The sequence below is a fragment of the Leptinotarsa decemlineata genome, unplaced genomic scaffold, assembly GCF_025532065.1.
Source record: "Leptinotarsa decemlineata unplaced genomic scaffold, Ldec_3_MD MMD2_tig00026363_RagTag_RagTag, whole genome shotgun sequence".
NCBI lineage: Eukaryota > Metazoa > Arthropoda > Insecta > Coleoptera > Chrysomelidae > Leptinotarsa > Leptinotarsa decemlineata.
This window is the reverse complement of record NW_027412706.1, coordinates 584398-602589: the sequence shown is the minus strand read 5'-3', so window position 1 is coordinate 602589 and position 18192 is coordinate 584398. Positions and strand designations below refer to the sequence as shown.

Here is an 18192-nt window from a genome sequence, read left to right as displayed (position 1 = left end):
TTGAAAATGATACTGGTTTGCTTAGAGACTGATCGAGTTAGGGGTATATTACTTATCGAGTCTAATCGGTCCCAATAACTCTTTATATTTGAGGAAAAAAAATCGAGAAGCAAGAGTTTAAATTGGCCGCGTGTCTGTTGGCCAATAAAATTGATCGTGTCTACAGCGGTGTTGCCAATTATTTTAACAAAACTTCAAAGTTATGAAACATTAGAAAAAGTACATTGTCTCATACATTGTCTCTGACTGGGTGGCAATATGGCTAATATATAATATATAACGTTGAATTTCTTATTTTTGGTGGGTGCATGGCATGAATGCATGATTGATTTATTTTATTAGGGTTCATGAGCCTTCGAGAACCATTTAAAAATATAGCTCGTTAAATTATATTTAGAACCATAGTTTTCGAGTACATTTTATTTCATAGGGAGAAATTTTTCATGAATTTAAACGTTAACGGGTTCGTATACACTTCCATTATTAACATTTCTGTGATATCGACATGAAAATGTCTACTGCTGGAGATATTTCAAAAATAACGTTTTTATTACGTTTTGTGTTATTTGGATCCCATTTATAATTAATTCTCTCTTCCAATGCATTTCTTAACTTTCTTCTTAGATTTAGTTGTGGAAAGTGAGTGTGATTTTAATTTGAATCACGAATGAATCAGAAACTGTTGAACGCTCCGTGAATTTTACAATTTGGCAATGTTCATTATTTGTATTGTTCCCATTGGTCAATCGAACAAGAAGCGGGACTAGGCCCGTGACGTCACGGGCCTAGAAAATCCGATTTTTAATAATTAATTACGGGAAAACAACGCTATTTAGAGAGCTGAAACTAAGTACACTATTTTTCAATTTGAAATTAGTACCAAATGAACTGTAAACCAAAAATCATGAAACAAGCCCATTGCGGAACTAGCCAAACCTCATACCCATGCTCAATCCCTACAGAGATGGGATGGAATCAAAGGATGCAGTCTTGCAAGGATCACTTGGAAGCTGGCGCCAGGCATATCTTATGCGAGTGTCAGGAGTTATCATCAATAAGAGAGTGTTTGTTCGGCGAGTCTTGGCCTACATCTGCCGATATGAAGGAGATGTCTCCTAGTGACCTGTCCACCTTCCTGGAAAGGACAGGATGGACGATGACCTAGGAGGACAACTCCTTGGAAGGATGTACAATGGGTAACATGTGGCCTAAGTGCTGTGAGCCTACACTCACCCTCCCTACTCTACAGATATAGAACATTTAATTTCTCTCTAAATATTTCTGTTGGAGAGAATTTTTAAATGAATCACTTAAATACAGGAAAAATTATGGACTGATAGGGACTTTGTGCATTTTCTCCTTTCCTTGCCTTTCGAACACGTCAGTTTTTTATTCCCATCCAAAGTTTCATCTCTTGTGAAGGAATCCATGCATTGCGACAAACTTAATTGGACAGTTCTCTGTGGTATGGGGAGAGACAAAACCTAGAAAGGATCTAAGGTTACTGATGAGTGTCCACACTTCATCATGGATTTTGATTGACCAACGAAATTATCTACAATCTCAAAGTTATACATCCTCAAATATTTGAGTCATGACTCTTGTGCTTTTGCGCTGTCGCACAATTTTTCGTCAATCTCGGTTTAGGTTTCTCATTCATTCTATTAACGTCCTCATGTAAACCTTCAAAAAGATAATGAAGAAGCTCCTGTGCGAATTGATGGGCATGACTCATGAATCGATAGGCATGACCTATGAATCAAGGGGCAAAACTTTGAATCTGACTCTTTCAAAAGGCTGTATTTACTACTCTATCAAATGAATCTTTTGACCACAATTCTTTAATGACTTCTGCGAACGTTTTGATTGAAGCACCCTCCATATTAGAAATACTAGTATTGATATCTTTAATGTATTCATCCTTCTTCAAATATACCAATAATCTTGTGTTTGATAAACATTGGATCTCATGTTTTATAAACATTGGATTACATTGATACATTACTGAGATTAAAGTATTTTTTTATTCATTTGCTTTTGTTTCAATTCCATGAAGTGGTTTGTTATTACCTTTCATTTCGTTATGCAGTTGGTTTTCAAGAAGGGTACCAAAAAACAAACCCGCATTTCCCCTTTGGATGGCTAGACTAATTTTTTGAATGAGAAAAGATGGTTCTCTCGAATCGTGGGTTTCGTTATCTTTTTTCAATTTCATTCATGAAAAGTGATACTTCAGAGCCAAAAACTCAACAGCTATCAGGCGAAAGATATCATTTCTCAAATTCTGATATTTCCGTAGTTTATAACTTTCTCCTAATGAGGCAACAGCACCGGCTTTTGCAGAAGTAGAAGAACATGGCAAGTATCTAGTGTATCTACACAAATGAAGTCCAAAACAGCTGATTTACCGTTTTTTCATGGAACAAGTGTTATACCATCCGGATGGTATACAGTGTTCAACAAAGAAGACTTACATTTTGAAAGACAATTACTGGTGTAAGGTCATAAGAGTAAATTTTGGTGTATGTCAATGGTTAGTGGATTGTCTTTATCATTCTCCATCTAGCTCGAATTCTATATTCATAGAAAACCTGGAAAATATCTTTGATGATATCTTTGTCAATGATAAGCGTTGCATTCTTGTAGGAGATTTTAATTTAGATTTCTTGAATAACAGTTTTAATGTGAAAAAAATTAAATCTATGTTTTTGCAATATGGAATTGATCAACTAGTACTGGATCCTACCAGAATGAAATATACGGGATATCAGTAGCCTCCTGGAAAAGAAAAGCAACTGATTTTTACCCGCACTAGAAGTGTAGATGGTTTAGTTGAGGGCGGTTCACTAATGTTTAAGTCAAAGCATTCCTGCGATTATCATCAAAACACGAACCGCAATGTATTTATAGACTATTTTGAGCAAACGTTAGTCCTCATTCCACATAACTCTGTGATTGTGATGAATAAAGCAAGTTATCATTTCAAAAACGTTGATAGAATACCAACTGATGCAATTATGAAACGTAAATTCACGGAGAATATTTGTAAATCTTCGACTTTTCAAAAAGACATGAATTCAAATTTTACTGTCTTTTTGCATAAAACGAGATACAATAACGGATTAAGATTAGGAATTGGATATACATATAGGTGTGCCGCAGGGTAGCGTCTTAGGACATCTGCTTTTTATCTTATACTTAAACGACATGAACTTGTTCATAAATGTTGATTTTGTAAATTTATTTGCAGATGATACACTCTTTGCATGCTACGATACAAGCTTAGGTACAGCTATTGATAAAATGAATGCTGCATTGTAGGATGTAAATGAGTACCTCATGGCAAATAAATTAAAACTGAACAAAACGAAAACTAAAGGAATGATTATTACAACAAACTATAAATGGAACAACCTTGATTTAAATGAAATAAATCTGCAAATCGATAATGAAAATATTGAAATGGTGTCATGTATCATTCCAGTTAGATAATTTGTTACTTTTTGGCAATCATCTCGATTATATATATGTAAAAAAATATCTGAAAAACTATACTTCTTTGCAAGAATTTCTAGTAATGTATCCACTCAGTATAAAATTACTGTGTACAATGCGATTATCCAACCACATTCTGATTACTGTGCTTCTATTATTTTCTTGTTTAATCTAAATCAAACATCTCAATTACAAAAACTTTAAAATCGCGGTATGCAAATTGTACAGAAAGTGAATAGATTCACTGAAATCGGAATTATGTTTCAAACTTTGCGGTGGCTACCAGTTTCTGTACGGTTGTATTACTTAACTATGACATTTATATATAAAATTCTGAATAACTTATCACCTTCATATTTTTCTAAATTTGTTAGTTTAAATTCAGAAGTTCACAAATATGCCACAAGAAATCATGCTAATTTGCATTTATGCAGAACAAATAGGAGAAGTGGCATGAATTCTTTATTTTTCAAAGGGTTTGATGCATACAATAAATTACCAAATGAAATTAAATCTAGTCCATCATTAAGTATTTTTAATAAAGTGTTATTGAAATCCATCCATAATGCTAAATAGAATAATACTTGGTAAGATAATATTAATAAATATAGTATTTGTATGTTGTTTTTATTCTTTTTATCATTGTATTGGAGCTGCACCTATATTGCAATGTATTTTTAACGGCAAATGTCGTTATTTTTCAAACTAAAAATGTTTATTTTCAATTTTGAACTATATCTACATTTTAAGTTTTTTTTTATAATCATTTTCAATTTCTATGTTAGTAATATGTTTTATATAATATTGTGTATTAGGATTACCTATTTCAATAAATATATTCTTCTTCTGTTTTCCGTCGTCTCGCAGAAAATTCAGCTTGCCTTTTGATCAGATCAATAATTGCAGACAAGTTTTTTACTGATTTTTTTTATTGTAAAGAATATTCGTCCTTGCAAATGTTTTCTTTATTTTTTCTAGTCCTTTTTTATATTTTAAAACAACATTTTCATCAACTATTTATTTAATCATATTCATAAGTAAATATTGGTACTATACTTGGAACACTGTTCTGAACCAGAAAACTGTACACACCTCAGCAACTTTTGATGCTTCATGAAGCTCAGATCAGACCTTTGGAGTATTGTTCTCATGTATGAAGCGCCCTAAGCATACCATGAAGTTACTGGATTCCATCCAGAAAAGAGCCATCTGCCTGATTGGAGACGCGCAACCTTGATAGTCTGGAACATCGAAGAAAGGTTGGAGATTTGTCTTTTTTCTATAGATACTTTCACTAAAACTTTCAACTGACTTGGTACATGTGATTACAACAAGAGCGATACATATCAGAATTACGCGACGGACTGTGGCTGCTCATCGTTTTGAGTTCTCAGTACACCTCGAACTTCACTGTTTAAGAACTCTTTCCTTTGGAAAAATTCGTTCATGTGGAATAACATTCCTGATTTTATCACTTTGTTTACACTTATCAGTGTGAACAATTAACAAAAGGCATTTCAAATGATTTTCATACTTTATGTAAAAATAATTGAATTAAACTTAATTGACTGTATTTATAAACTAACTTTAACAAAAACCTCTAACAACTACTTCTATTTAAATTTATATCTACTATTTATAAAGAGTATGTCAACTAATAATGTTAGTTATATATATGTTATATATATAATATGAACATAATATGAACCGTATAAATAAATATCGTTAGTATTCTAAAATTAGTAAGCTTCGACGTCCGTTGAAACATCTGGGTTGGGTTTTTAGGGGTTTTTGTCTTTCCTATAACTGGTTTTGAAATGATTTATCATTCAATTTAGAGCAAAAATGTATTGAAAATGTGTTTGTTGTATCTTCTAGTAATAATTTTTGCAATGCAGCAAGAACCAATTTGAGTTAAGATTCAAAAGAATATTAAAATTATACAGGGTGTCCCTGGACTTCCTCTTTTCCTCTCGGGAATGTATAATTGGTGTCAAAATATCACCAGTACTTCATATAACTTTTTTTCCTAAAAGTCTTCGTAACCAAGTTACGGGCCCTCGAAGTTACAAAATGAAAAATGTTTTTCTTTGATAACTTTTCAAGTGAATATTCAAAATCATCCAAATTTTGGTAATTGACTAAACAAATGAATTCCGTCGATGAGCTTTCATGCAGGAGTCAGTTGTTTTGCTACAAAGTCAGGAACGGACTACCCCCGATGGTCCACACCCCAAAACTTTGAAATGACAGATATTTTTCAATATTTTTCAACAAAATAAGGTTACTTGGACAATTTTATGAATAAAAGTACTCGTGTGGAAAGTCGATCGGAGCAACGAGTCTTGATAAAAATGTAGTTCTACTCGACGACATCAAACCCGCTCGTCCACCATTATTTGAAATGAATAATTATCAAAGCAGAAATAATAATGATAACGTTAATTCAACAACATTTATAACAGGAATAATACAAAGTATGCTAAAATGAAGTCGTAAACAAAAAGTACAGTACCTATATGGAAGTTTAAGTCACAATTGTGATAGCAGATATTTTTTCAAAAGAAATATCAAGTTCTGTAGATTCGTGGTGTTTTTAAACTAACAAGCTACTCTACTATGAAATATTGAATTCATTCCATATTTTGTATGTACATAATACGTGTGGAATAATCACGTTTCGTGTTGATAAGTTATCTGAATCTCATGAAACTCAACATTCGAATGTTTCAAATGTTGACATGTTGACAAAAAAACCTTTTAGAAAGTTTTGATAAAAAATGAGAAACTGGAATGCGATTTTGTTTTGTTGAGTGGTGCGTTGTCATATGACTATCATTGTATTGTCAATATTCTATAGGATATTTTGAATTTTTTTGATATGGCCTAACAGTTTACATTCAATGAATATGCAGATATGCATGTATTTTATGGACGAGCATTTTGTAATGCTGCAGAAGCTCGTCGTCTGTATTCCGAGCATTTTCCCAATCGAACGGTACCGTCAAGAGAAACATTCGAGCGTGTCGATCGCAGCTTGAGGGAGACAGGTATGTAATGATTGATAATTAATTTGAGCACGTTGTTTTATTTCGATATTATTGTAGGTACAGTTTTGCCAAAACGAGGTGGTGAGGGCGCTCCTAGGACTGTACGTACCATTGTATTGGAGGAAAATATTTTGGAAGCCGTCGCTGATGATCCTTCAATGAGCATCAGAAATCTATCAGAACAGTTCCATACATCCAAGTCCACTATTCATAGAATAATTAGGGAACAACTGCTCCACCCATTTCACATCCAGAAGGTACATGCCATGACACCTCAAGATTTTCCAGCACGACTGGAATATGCCAATTGGTTCATGGATAGGCAAAGAGAGGATATGACTTTTATTAATCGAGTTTTATTCACTGATGAAGCAGGTTTCAGTAGAGATGGAGTTATCAACTCTCATAATCTCCATATATGGGCCGAAGAAAATCCCCATGGGATATTGCAAACCAAACACCAACGGAAATTCAACGTGAATGTTTGGGCTGGTATCATAGGAAACCATCTTATAGGACCATTCGTTCTACAGGACCGATTGAATGGAGAACGTTATTTGGAGTTCATTCAGAACGATTTGAATGGACTTTTGGAACATGTTCCATTGCAAACCCGAAGAGATATGTGGTTTATGCATGATGGCGCTCCTCCTCATTTCAGTTTGATTGTGCGTGACCATCTGAACCATATTTTCCACAATAGATGGATTGGTAGAGGTGGGCCATATTCATGGCCATCGCGGTCTCCGGATTTAAATCCATTGGATTTCTTTCTGTGGGGGCATCTAAAAAGCCTTGTTTACGCTACACCTATTCACACAAGAGATGCATTGTTGAATAGAATAACATTACATTGTGAAGCCATACGAAACGACCCTGGAATGCTATTTCAAGTACAGAGAGGGTGTCTTCGCAGACTAAGAAAATGTATAGAGAGAGAAGGTGGTCATATCGAGCAGTTTCTGTAGCGGATTTTTCATTTCTGTTTGCTCTTGAGGCTCTTGAGTTTCGTTAGTTAAACGTGTTTGCATTATAAAAATTCGTTATGAACATTTTACCTATCATTTCCATTTTCCTTAAAAACTAATATTTTCGAATAATGGTAGACATCTCAGGATAAATGTTGTTGAATTAACGTTATCATTATTATTTCTGCTTTGATAATTATTCATTTCAAATAATGGTGGACGAGCGGGTTTGATGTCGTCGAGTGAAACTACATTTTTATCAAGACTCGTTGCTCCGATCGACTTTCCACACGAGTACTTTTATTCATAAAATTGTCCAAGTAACCTTAATTTGTTGAAAAATATTGAAAAATATCTGTCATTTCAAAGTTTTGGGGTGTGGACCATCGGAGGTAGTCCGTTCCTGACTTTGTAGCAAAACAACTGACTCCTGCATGAAAGCTCATCGAAGGAATTCATTTGTTTAGTTAATTACCAAAATTTGGATGATTTTGAATATTCACTTGAAAAGTTATCAAAGAAAAACATTTTTCATTTTGTAACTTCGAGGGCCCGTTACTTGGTAACGAAGGATTTTAGGAAAAGTTATATGAAGTACTGGTGATATTTTGACCCCATCTATACATTCCCGAGAGGAAAAGAGGAAGTCCAGGGACACCCTGTATAAATAACTGTTTTTACCTCAGTCATAAATAGTTGTTTTCATGTCATAATTGTTTGTTATCTTGCAAAATGGTACTCTTTGAACGATTTTACATTGACTTGACATTCTGAGGTAATGTTGGTAAAATTCAATTCCTATCTGGCTAGTTGAGATATTGTCAACATAAAACCTCTCACTACTAATTTCCTGTTTGGCTAGGCGACCTTCGGTTCTTTCAAGATCTCGAGAGAAAGTAAACAAAACTAAATATGATTGAAAAATGTTTATCATGTAAAAGCAATCATTTGTTATAATTCAGTGATACATTATTAGATAGTTATTACTTTCCACGGTGAGTTCATGTGGTTTGTTTCGGTTTATTTCAGCAAAGTAGGTTTGATTAGAAAATGAGTGAATGGGATAAGGTATTATCAAGGTCGGTCAAAATTGACTCAAGAAAAGGTATTATTTTTAGTACTTTTTGATAAGAATGACAATAGTGTTGTATCACTGGTCCACTAGATCACTTTATATGACGCCTCTAGATGTTTTTGAGGGGATACGTGACATCTGAAGTGAACGATACAGTTCATTCTAGAACTGTAGATATAAAGAGAGGTTCTTGTAACGACATTACCATAGGAACATAATGTACGAAATAAATTCATTATTGTCAGGGAGTCAATGGTATAGTTCAGGGGTCTCCAAACTACGGCCCGCGGACCAAATCTGGCCCGCCATTGTCATCAATCCGGCCCGTGACAACCAATGATTTACTGTCATCAATTTGATCCGCGACAGCCAATGATTACCTAATTGTTGTTACTATTGCTGTGATAAGTTGAAGAAGAAAACAGAATGATAATTACTCGGTTTTATTTACTTGCAAGGTAAACCTTAACGACAGAAATGATGACAAAGAAAACTTAACTTAAGTATCTAAGTTTAAGCATATTAATAACTAACAAATAATTGAAATTAATCACAGTAAAACAAAAACACTAATGAGATTTATGTTATTGTGATTTTCCACCGACAATACTTTGTAGTTGTGGATCAATTCTACTTGTACCAATTATCAAAAGAGATTTAAGATACTCATCGGTTAATTGAGATCTGTAAACATTCTTTGTGTACTTCATCTTGGAAAACGTTTTCTCACACAAGTAAGTAGTACCAAAAACAGAAAACAACCCACTAGCAAATGTATGCAAATTATCAAATTGTTCCAGTGGAAGACTCTTATGAAATTCCAACAAAGATGAATTTTGATATTTGTTCTTAAGCATATCACTGCACCGTAAATCAATAATTTCCATTTGGACTTCCGGAGCCAGGGTTTCAATGTCAGAATCAAAAGGATTTTGAAAGAGCTTAATTTCATTCGCAATGACATCAAAATCTGAAAAACGAGTATCAAAATTTATCTTCAAAGCACTCAAAGTTTCGATTGCAAAATTGACGGGAAATTCAGTCTCTGTAGTGTGGCTGAAAATTTCACATGTTTCAAAATGTGTGAAACATTTTTTACGTAATTGCGATTGAAATAGTATTATTTTCTGCCTGAAGGATTTGATATTGGTGTATAAATCAGGGAGAAGCTGATTTTCTCCTTGCAATCTCAAATTCAGTTCGTTCATATGATTTGTCAAGTCGACATAGAAGGCTAACTTCCACATCCATTCACTATTTTCTAAATCGGCAAAAGGGCGCTGCTTCTCATTTAAAAAAATTTCGATCTCTGCTCGAAGTTCAAAAAAGCGCTTAAGGACTTTTCCGCAACTAAGCCAGCGTACGGCGGTATGATATGTTGAATCATTTTCTCCAATATGTTGAATAAAATCGCAGAATTGTCGGTGATTCAGCCTAGTGGATCTGATGAAGTTAACAACTTATATGACTGAACTTCAGACATATCCAAACATTTTCTGCACAAGGACTGTTGATGAATGATACAATGTAAGACTAATGGTTTTGAACTATCATCATTTTCTACAGCCTTTGACACAAGTGCAACCACTCCTTTATTTTTGCCTCCATTACTTGTTATAAATTTCAGATTTCTCCATCGAAGGTTCTTTTTATTAATGGCATTTTCAACTCCCTTAAAAATATCTGCCCCATTTGTCGTGCCGTGAATACTATCAATATCAAGAAGTTCTTCATACACTTCATAGCTTTTCTCTACTCCGCGAATAAAAATCAACACCTGAGCAGTATCTGACACATCCGTTGACTCATCCAATGCTAGAGAAAACCACTCATGATGTCCATTTTTGTCAGACAGTTGAGATGATATATTTTCTGCGATGTCTTGCACCCTTCGAGTCACGGTGTTTGCTGACAAACTGGCACTTTTAAATAAATTTACCTTTTCGGGGCATATTTCTTCAGCTACTGCAATCAAGCATTCTTTTATCATTTCTCCATCGGTGAATGGTTTGCCACGTTTTCTGATTTCAAGAGCCACACGAAAGCTGGCGCGAGTTGCAGACTCTTGTTCAGTATTCGCTTTGGTAAACAAAGATTCAAAGCTTCAAATTTTTCCTTCCGTAAACTTCCTGTATATTTGGAGTAACTTTGAAGATGTTTCGATTCATAGTGTCGTTTATTGTTATAGTCTTTGAGAACAGCTATGGTTTCATTACAAATTGAACATAGCGCCTTATTACTGGACTCAATCACAAAATACTGATAGTTCCATTTTTCTTGGAACGTTCTGCATTCACTGTCGATTTTTAGCTTCTTTTCCATACTAACAAATCACAGATAAAAACAATAAGTCAAATCAAAATAGTTTTATTGGCGGGTGTTACTTTATTTCACAACAGACAGTTTCGCTTCCTTCGTCTTTCCTACGCAGAATAACTCGCAGTTGCGCCGCTAGCCTTTTTATATGCAATTTTTACTGTCATCTCGAGGTGATCGGAATACACTAGCTAGAACCAGAACTTTCTCGAACCAACGCGGTAATTCCAAATATTTAATTACGCCTAATGCCACCTAGCGGGTAGCTGAAAAAGATAGTACATAGTACCACTACTCGCCACTAGATGTCGTTAAGTGTCACAATATACAATAATAATTGAAATGCAAAAAAGCGTAAGTTTGCTTAGGTCACGCACTTTGCGACTGTCCTAGTCTAGAAATATAGTTAAGTTTATGACTCTTCAGCCAATCATAAAACTCGGTTAGTGAAAATTATCCAATACAAACTGCCAATTCTTCAGTCCACGTGGACTAATTCGTTGCGGCATAATTCCTTTGTATTGGTTTTTTTGGCTTTTGACTTCGCCGACAACTTTAAGATTACTATATCGGTTACTTCGACTATAACAATTCTGAACATTTATTGGAATGAACTGAGTGACTTTTGAATACATTGTTTCTTGAAGATATGGCGTTTGGTGTTGGTTTGCAAATTCTTAAAACGAATATAAAACTCTCCATTACTCAGGGGTGAATAATCCGATTTCCAAAAATAAAAAAAAAATGTATAGCAAATCTAAGTATCTATTAAACGAGGTATCACCACATCCACCTTTTCATTTGAAAAATATGTGGTAGCGCCCTCTCAGCGACGAGTGATGTTACGTTCACCAGATTTACCCCCCTGCGACTTTTTCCTGTATTTAAGATTGAACAGACCCATGAAAGGACGGCTTTTGCGACGATTGAGGAGATACAAAATGAATCGCAGAGAGCCCAAGGACAAACCAAAAAGTTCGTCAGAAATGCTTCGAGGATTAAAAAAACAATGGCACAAATGCATTGTATCTGAGGGGGACTAATTTGAATGAGACAAAATTGAAATTGATGAATAAATAAATAGTTTTTGAGAAAAATTAAAATTTACCTAATTTTTTGAACACACAGCATATATCCATTTATGATAAATAAAAAAAAAATATTTACACAGCTAATCATTGTGCTGATTGCACATTGTCAGATTGCAAAGATATTTGAATCAGCGTATTCAACAACATTATCGAACTATTTAGAAAAATTCAAGCTACTTTCAAATTTCCAAAATGGATTCAGAAAACAAAAATCCACAAATACTGAAATATTGGAGTGCATTCAATTCATTTATATGCACTCAATGATAAAAATAACGTTTTAGGGCTATTCAATGACTTGAGCCGCGCCTTCGACATGATAGATCACCAGTTACTTCTCATTAATCTTGAATTTATTGGAGTTCGAGCAGTTGCCCGCAACTGGGCCTCCTCTTACTTAAATGATCGACAACAGCGTACAGTAGTGGAAGGTGTCAAATTCGAGCAAAAGCAAATCTCCTCTGGAGTCCCGCAAGGATCAATTCTGGGTCCTTTGTTTTTTATTATCTTTGTCAATGATATATCTTGCACGTGTACTGCCTCTAATCGTATAATATTATACGCCGATTACATAAATTTTCTCATGTCTAACAAAAATTTAGAGAACCTAGTTACTGATAGTAACATAGTATCGGCACAACTAAATAATTATTGCAGTGACAATGGCCTTGCATTAAATGCAGCCAAAACACATTACATGCGATTCTTACCGAAGAATGTCACGATTGATTATGATTTATACTTACGCCTGAATGGAAGTTCAGTTCTCAGCAAGGAAAGTATGAAATTTCTTGGTCCAACTCTAGAAATAAAAATGACGTGGGAACCGCATATAATGACAGTATGTTCAAAGCTAAGCACCATCTCATATATAATAAAAAATCTCAGAGAAACTTTCTATCGAAGTCTTAAGGTTAATTTATTTTGGATTGGCGCAATCAGTGTTGTTCTGGCTTGTTGTTCTGGGGCTCTTCAGCACACGTTGGTAAGGCATTCATTTCACAGAAAAAAGTATTGAGAGCAATTTTCAGAGCTCATCCACGAGAAACCTGTTAACCTCTATTCCATCAAATTCAAGTCCTGACACTTCCATGCCTTTACATATTCCAATTGATAAGGTATGTGAAAGAAAATGAATTTATGTTTGTCACGAATAGTGACATTCATGGACATAATACACGTAAAAAATATAACGTTCATGAATTATTTTCTAGATTATCGACGGGCAAAAACTCACCAAATTATATTGGCATAAAATGTTTCAATAAAATAAAAACTTTTATTGATACTACTACATACTAGTAAAATGAGGTTTAAATCTGATTTGCATTCGTTTCTCTACAGCAATATATTCTACACGGTGGGTGAATTCCTTAAATTCCAAGATGATTACATATTAATATAATGGCTGTGGTATACATTTTATTTACTTAAATACATACATTCTATACATTTTAATGTGTTATGACAAAACTTTACATTTGTCTTTTGTTTTACTTTTTTATGTAGCTGACTAGTCCGATATATTTCTTGCAGGATGTAAGTAATTTCTATTGTTTACATTTGTGTATGAATGTTGTGGATGAAATAAACATTATGATTATGATTGACAAACAACATCAGGATCAACGGAAAACAGATATTTATTTCACTTCCCTGCAATATTTTCTCCAATCAGTCACAGCTGCTGCGCCTATGTTTAACTAATTCATTATGAACTTCATTCAAGGATGTGGAATAAACAAAAATATGCAATGAACAGTATTACCCAATGTTGGGCGGCAATAAAAATGGGTGTTTTTTCGGTCAGTTTTAGTAAAGTTACAACTAATGATTTTGTCATTTTTCTCCAATACCTTCACTTTCCGTGTTTTGTTACATCTATACAGAAAAGTATCATGTTTCAATTTGCATTCTTCATTGCAATTGGTACAACGTAGGTATTGTTGCTGCAAACACTCCAACTTGAATTAAATAGAGCATTAAATTCTCTCTCACTATGACTAAATTTCAAATATCGGTAAAAGTCATGATTGAGACTTTTATAAATCGCTCACGCCAATGGAGGGTTGCTACCAAAAACTTAATCCGTTGTTAAATCAGGTTTTTCATATGAAAAATTTTGATTATTAAAGTGAAAAGTGTCAAAGAACGTGAAATAAGATTTTAAGGTAACCATGGTGAATAAATGAATCAGTGAATAAATAAATACTTGTGTTTTTCTATATGCTTTATTATGAAAAAATTGGCTGAAATGGTGCAATTTTCCAAAATTTGGAGGGCTGTAACTCTGGAAACAAGGGAGACCGCTGCTACACGGCAAAATACGTCAATAAATGTGACTTTTTTTTCAAAATCGGTTGGTGCTGCCTATCCAAAACTTAATCATTTTCAGTATATTAGTCAAATGAAGACATTTTTGAAATGGGTCCCAAAGAACAACTGATTATTATCATACCTTATAAAGAGGGCAGTTCTTTTTGTTATATAGACGAAAAAAATAATTACCGTAATTATCGATCTGAACCAGGTCTGCATTCGCATTTTTTACCGCGATACCGTAATTGTCCTAATAACAACTTACGGAAAATAATTGTAATGAAACAATGAGGTCTCGATTGAAATCATCCGATTGTACATGTGCAGAGATCTCATTACGAAACCAGTTATGCGTGAGAACATATTACTTCACCAATATGTTCTCGTGGTTATAGTACAGGCCATGTAATTTGTTTCTTGAAAACAAATTGTACTTTTTAATTATCATTGTAACTGAAGTGCAATCCAGATAAATCTTCGGGACATTCTGAAACCGATTCTGTGTCAAAGTAGTGATTTACGCAGCAGATTATTTTAATTCGGAAAATATGGTTTGGAAAGTTTATTACTAGAACTGCTTTCCTTCAGGTATCAACTGTTTGTTGAAAGTGAGAAAGATACTCCAAGTTTATTTCCTTGTAATTATTTTATTATCACTACGCTTGATATATTTTTCTTACATTGACCCTTTTGACATATATCAACCAACATGGAACACTTATTTTTCAAGAATCTTATATCTTATAATCTAACCTTCAATTTTACCTTTTCAGAACAAAAAAAAACGTAAATTATTAAACATTCTTACATGCTAATTTAATCAAGTGGAATTACTCCAATAGCTGCATGTACGCAGTCTCATAAAATGAGCCGCTGTAAGACCTTTAGTGAGAATATCAGCCTTTTGATCTCTCGAACAAAGATACTGAACACTGACCTGAATTTTTGACACAAGATCTTTAACAAAATTATACTTAACATCTACATGCTTGAGCTTCAAATCATTTGGTTTTGTCAACAAATGTATACATGAGGTATTATCCTCAAAGACTGGTAATGGGTAATCCACATGTATATCCATAACTATAAGCAAACCTTTCAACCACAAGGATTCACAGGCAGCTAGACTCAATGCGACATATTCTGCTTCCGTTGAGGACAGAGATACAGTATTTTGTTTCTTTGTACTCCATGAAACTGCACCTCCAAATGTTTCAAACAGATATCCATACGTAGACTTCCTGTCGATTTCACCAGCCCAGTCTGCATCTGCATATCCAATCAAAGTATAAATACTTGAACGTGGAAAAAATAGCCCATAATTTAAAGTACCTTTTATATATTTAAGAACACGTTTTAATCCAACCCACTGAATTTGTGTTGCATTAGTAATCCGCCTTTCACCACTGGTAAGGTAATGAGTGAGCTATTAGCAAGTGATAATGTTTCAAGTGAGCTGATTACGGTTTGTTATTCCTTACAGGGCAGGGAGTGAAACAACTGAAGAATGACTTCTTGTTCTGAAAGTGTTACTCCAGCTGACTTATATTCTCGAATGAGTTTCTCAAAGTTGAGAAGGTGATTAGACAAGCTGTCCCTAGAGTTAGCTTTTAGGGCTTCCAGCTGCTTCCTGATTCTAGATTGCGTTGGTAGACTATCTCGCTCAAAGCCAATTTGAAGGCTTTTCCACATCTCATAAGCAGTGTCTTTACCCTGAATGTATTCCAGATGGGAGTCTGCTACTTTTGTGACAATTCTTCTTTTGCAGGCTTTGTTTTGTTTCTGTTTTTGTGCATTACGCACTTGTATACTTTGAAGTGCATTTGACGTTGCACCTGCTGCTGGAGTTTCTATCTCAAGTGGTGACTGTACATATTCCAAAAGTTCCAATTCATCCAGCAAAATCTCCATGCAAAATTTCCAACTTGAGAAGTTTGTGCCGTCGAACAGAGGAACCTTAAATTTTTAGTCTTCTGAAGCCTTTTTTTTCGTTCCTTTTTTTTTGGATTGTTCAACCTCACTTTTTCTGACTACCAAACAATTACCAAATTCTGTCGGTCTGGGCTCATAACCTGATGCAAGAACTGCTTTCCTTTAGGTATCAACTGTTTGTTGAAAGTGAGAAAGATACTCCAAGTTTATTTCCTTGTAATTCTTTTATTATCACTACGCTTGATATATTTTCCTTACATTAACCCTTTTGACATAGGAACACTTATTTTTCAAGAATCTTATAACTACTTACAGAACACATAATATAAAGGTTTTAAGAGAACTTATGTCATGGAAAATTGCTATTCTCAACAACTTCGCTAGGACTCCGTTGATGAAAGCTCTCTAACAAATTGAGTTTGTGATGTTTTGAAGTAAAGCTCGAAACGACGGGCATTTGTATTTTACTTCAGACATATACCTCTCTGATTACCCAAAAAGACAAGTCCTTAACAGAATCAACGTAATAATAATAATAATAATTGGAACTATTCATTCCCCACCATCAGGCTCATCCAAGCGAATGAATCTGATATAGTTCTTCTCGACCATCAAAGCAAGACGATATTCGTCGTAGAGTTTTCAGCTCCGAATGAAACGAAGATCGTCCATCAAGAGGAGAGAAACGTATAAAATATAGGGATTTTATCGTCGAAATCGCAGACTCTATCCAGACCACTCTGTTAAGATGGTTTCCTCGGTGGAAAGCAGAAATATTGGCCGGGCAAATGCAGGAAGATGTCATTATCATCTCAACGTGTCTGCATAGGACACATAATTCTCGGATCCAATGATCACTTACCCCACGCTGTGGAAGGTGGTCATAACTTTATTTTCCTTCTTGACAATTATTGATTGTATAGGAGTAGTCAACAATACGTCATTATTACAAACACACACATAAAACTCTCAGATTGATAAAATCTTCGAAAGAGTTGAGCTCTATCTGGCAATGTGAAAATGAAATCGATGATTAGGGTTTAGGTTGGATTATGATAGGTTAGATTCAAGTTGAATTCAACTTAGTGACCGATTTTCGGTTAGGTTTAAGAGAAATTGAGCTTAGGTTCAGGTAGGAGTGCATTTTCGAGCATTTCGACGAAAAACTTTCCCAACGACCGATTTTGAAGATATTTATACAGTGCTTTTCAGATAAAAGTATCCACCTTTAATAACTTTTGTAATACTGGTATTTAGGAAAAATCCAAAAACACGTCAATTTATGTTGGAAGGGGCAAGCATTATGGCTTATTTAAACTTACTGGAAAAGCCACCCCCTCACCCCTAGCATCATCCCTTTTTTTTTAAATTACTTCTCATATTTTTTATGTAAAATTTGGATACTCCTCTTTGAGCTGATTTCAAAAATGTATAATACTTGTAGGTTAAAGTGGTTAGTTTATGAGATAAACAATTTTTCTTTTAATAGCACAAATTTTACTTATTTTTTACTTTCACCTTATTTGCCTGTAATAAAATGGGTTGTACAACAGTTCAAACTCTTTAATCTTTTTAACTGTGCTATTTATTATGAAGTTACAATAAGTGTTCAAAATGAGTACCATTCACTTCCATACAATGGTATAATCTATTTTGAAATGCCTCTCTGACATTGCTTAATACGGCTGGATTTAATTGTCGACATTCATTTTCTATCCTCTCTCGTAAATCATCCAGAGATTTTGGTTGGGTAGCATAAACTTTTGTTTTTAAATACCCCCAGAAAAAGAAGTCTAGGGGTGTTAAATCCGGTGACCTAGGTGGCCACTCCATCATCTGCCCTCTTCTACCTATCCAACGAGTGGGGAATGTTTCGTTTAAAAATTGTCGGACAGGCATAGCATAGTGTGGGGGAGCTCCGTCTTGTTGAAATACCAGTAAATCTT

General features: G+C 34.4%; 1 protein-coding gene across 1 annotated transcript in view; it reads left to right on the top strand.

Annotated features, from left to right (window-relative positions):
• The window catches only part of LOC111514574 (kelch-like protein 26), a 55198-nt gene that overhangs the window by 17624 nt on the left and 19382 nt on the right, over window positions 1-18192 (top strand). The gene's annotated exons all lie outside the window — the stretch shown is intronic.